Genomic DNA, 3,706 nt, shown 5'->3' with positions numbered 1-3,706 from the left:
TCTTCGACAAAGCCTCCACCACCTACCATTGGGGAAAGGAGAACCTATTCAGTAAATGGTACTGGAAAAACTGGCTGACCACATGCAGAAGATTGAAACAAGACCCCTATTTATCCCCATACACAAAAACTAACTCTAAATGGATCAGTGACCTAAATGTAAACCCTCAAACCATAAGAACCTTAGAAAATGAAGGACATACCCTCATGGAAATTGGAACTGGCATCCAATTCCTGAAGAAAACCCTAAACCCACAGGCCATAAGAGATAAGATAGACAAGTGGGACCTCATTAAACTGACAAGCTTCTGCAAAGCCAAAGAAACCATCAAGAGAGCAGGAAGACAGACTACAGACTGGAAAAATATATTTGCCAACTCCAGGTCTGACAAAGGCTTAACATCTTGGATCTACAAGGAACTCAAACATGCTGAAAAGAAAAAAAACAAACAATCCCATTATAAAATGGGCAAAAGATATGAACAGACACTTCTCAAAGGAAGACATCTGAGCAGCCAACAGACACATCAAAAGATGTTCTACCTCACTAATCATCAGGGAGATGCAAATCAAAACCACATTGAGATAGCACCTAACTCCAGTCAGAATGGCCATTATCAATTACTCAAAAATTAACAGTTGCTGGAGAGAGTGTGGTGAAAAGGGAACCCTCCTACACTGTTGGTGGGAGTGCAAACTAGTGCAACCTCTGTGGAAAGCAGTGTGGCGATTCCTAAAAGCTCTAAATATTGACCTCCTGTATGACCCTGCAATCCCCGTACTGAGAATATACCCTGAAGAACTCAAATCACTGTATAGAAAAGATACCTGCACACATATGTTTATCACAACATTGTTCGCAATAGCAAGAACCTGGAAGCAACCATGCTATCCATCAAAAGAGGACTGGATTAAAAAAATGTGGTACATATACACAATGGAACACTATGCAGCCATTACCAAGAACAAAATCATGAATTTTGCAGCAACCTGGATGGAACTAGAGTCTATAATACTGAGTGATCTCTCACAGAAACAAAGATCTGAGTATCACATGTTCTCACTCATATAGTGGACCTTGAACATCCAACATAATACTGTAAGAAAATGACTGACAGTGGTGGGAAACTATGGGGGGAGAGGGGAAGGGAGATGGGATTAATGGTAGTAAATATCTGTCTGGGGATGGGGAGACACCTCTTATCAACAAGGGTGCCTGAACGAAGCATATTTGTATACCTAACCCTTAACTGTACCCCATAGTATCATAATAAAAAATATTGATTAAAAAATAAAGAAAATCCAAAAGAATTGACAATAAACCCTCCTGAAACTAACAAATGATTATAGCAAATTTTTAAGATACAAGGGTCACCATGCAAAAGTCAACAGCTTTCCTAGATACCAGCAACAGATAATTGGAATTTGACATTAAAAACAGTGTCATTTATAGTAGCACCCCCAAAATGAAATCCATAGGCAAAATCTAGCAAAATATGTACAAGATCTTCATGAAGAAAACTACAAAACTTTTATGAAAGAAATCAATGATGAACTAACTAAATAAAGAGATAGTCCATGATAATGAATAGAAAGGCTCAATATTGTCAGTACATCAGTTCTCTCCAACATGGTATATAAATTCAGTGTAATCCCAGTCAAAATCCCAGCAAGTTATTTTGTGGAAATCAACAACGTGATTCTAAAGTTTATATTAAGATGTAAAAGACACAGAATAGCCAACACAAATTGAAGTATAAGAACATAGTTGGAAGACTTACAATATCCAACTTCAAGACTTATAAATCTGCAGTAATCAATATAGTGTAAAACAGACTATAGATCAGTGGAACAGAATAGAGAGCTGAGAAATAGATCCACCTAAATATAGTCAACTAATCTTTGACAAAGGAGCAAAGGCAATGCAATAGAGAAAAGACTGTCTTTTCAACAAATAGTGCTGGAGCAACTGGACATTTACACACAGAAAAGAAAGACATTCTAGACAGAGACCTTACACCCTTTACAAAAGTTAATGCTGAATAGGTCAAAGACTTAAATGTAAAATGCAAAACTATAAAACTTTTAGGTAACAACATATGAGAAAACATAAATGGCCTGGGATATGACAATGACTTTTTAGATACAACATCAAAGAAACCAAAATCATAATCCATGAAAGAAATAGTTGATAAGCTAAACGTCACTAAAATTAAAAACTTCTGCTCTGAAAAGACAATGTCAAGAACATGAGAAAACAAGACACAGACTGCGAGAATATATTTGTAATAGGCACATTTGATAAAAGATTATTAGTCAAAATATATGCAGAACTCTTAAAACTCAACCATAAGAAAATGAGCAGCCCAATTAAAAAATGGGGGAAAAAAAGACCTTAACAGACACCTTTGCAAAGAAGATATACAAATGGCAAATATACAAATGAAAACAACTTCACATCATATGCTATCAGGTAAATGTAAGTTAAAATAATGAGATATCCTACACATATATTAGAATGGCAAATTTTAAAAAAAATTGATAACACCAAATGTTGGTGAAGATGCAGAGCAAAAGAAACTCTCACTTATTGCTGATGAGAAAAATGATACAGCACGTTGGAAGACAGTTTGACAATTTCTTACAAAAATAAATATACTCTTACCATGTGACTCAGTAGTTGCTCTCCCTGGTATTTACAAAAACCAGCTGAAAACTTATGTCCTACAAAAACCAGACCACAGATGTTTATAGCGGCTTTATTCAAAATTTCCCAAACTTGAAAGCAACCAAGATATCCTTCAGTAGAAGAGCTGATAAATAAACGGTGGTATACACACACAATGAAATATTACTCGGAGCCGGGCTCGGTGGATCAGCCTGTAATCCCGCGCCTTTGGGAGGCTGAGGTGAGTGGATTACCCTCGCCCGCGGGTTCGAGACCTGCCTGGGTGGCGAGACCTCATCTCTACAATAAATCAAAAACTCAGCTGGGCGTGGTGGCGCATGCCTGTAATTCCAGCTACTCGGAAGGCTGAGGCGGAAGGATCGCCGGAGCCCAGCAGGTCGAGGCTGCGGTGGCTGGGAGCAGCCACTGCACTCCAGTCTGGGCAACCGAGGGAGACTCCAACTCAAAAAAAAAAAAAAAAAAAAAAGATTACTCGGTGCTAAAAAGAAATGAGCTATCAAGCTATGAGAAGACATGGAGGAACCGCAAATGCATATTACTAAGTGACAGAAACCAATCTTGAAAGGCTACATACTATATAATTCCATCTATCTGATACTCAGAGAGAAAACTATGGAGACAATCAAAAGAGGGAAAAGATGGAGACAATCAATAGTCAGAGCACAGAGGATTTTTAGAGGAGTGAATATTTTGTAAGATACTATAATGGTGTCAGGCGCATGTCATTAAACTTTCGCCCAAACCCATAGAATGTACAACACCAATATATGGACTTGGGGGAATAATTATGTGTAAATGTAAGTTAATCAACTGTAACAAGGGTACAACTGTGATAAGAGATATTGCTAATGAAGGAGGCTGTGGATATGTGGGATCATTGGGTAGGTGAGAAATCTCTGTACCTTCCTCTCAATTAGCTGAAAGCCTAAAACTGTTCTTAAAACATCATGCTTTTTCTTTTTTTTGTTTGTTTTTGTTTTTGTTTTTGAGTTGGAGTCTCACTCTGTCGCCCAGACTG

This window comes from Carlito syrichta, unplaced genomic scaffold (assembly GCF_000164805.1).
Source record: "Carlito syrichta isolate Samal-C Ts95f unplaced genomic scaffold, Tarsius_syrichta-2.0.1 Scaffold301765, whole genome shotgun sequence".
Taxonomy (NCBI): Eukaryota; Metazoa; Chordata; class Mammalia; order Primates; family Tarsiidae; genus Carlito; species Carlito syrichta.
This window is presented reverse-complemented; position numbering follows the sequence as displayed.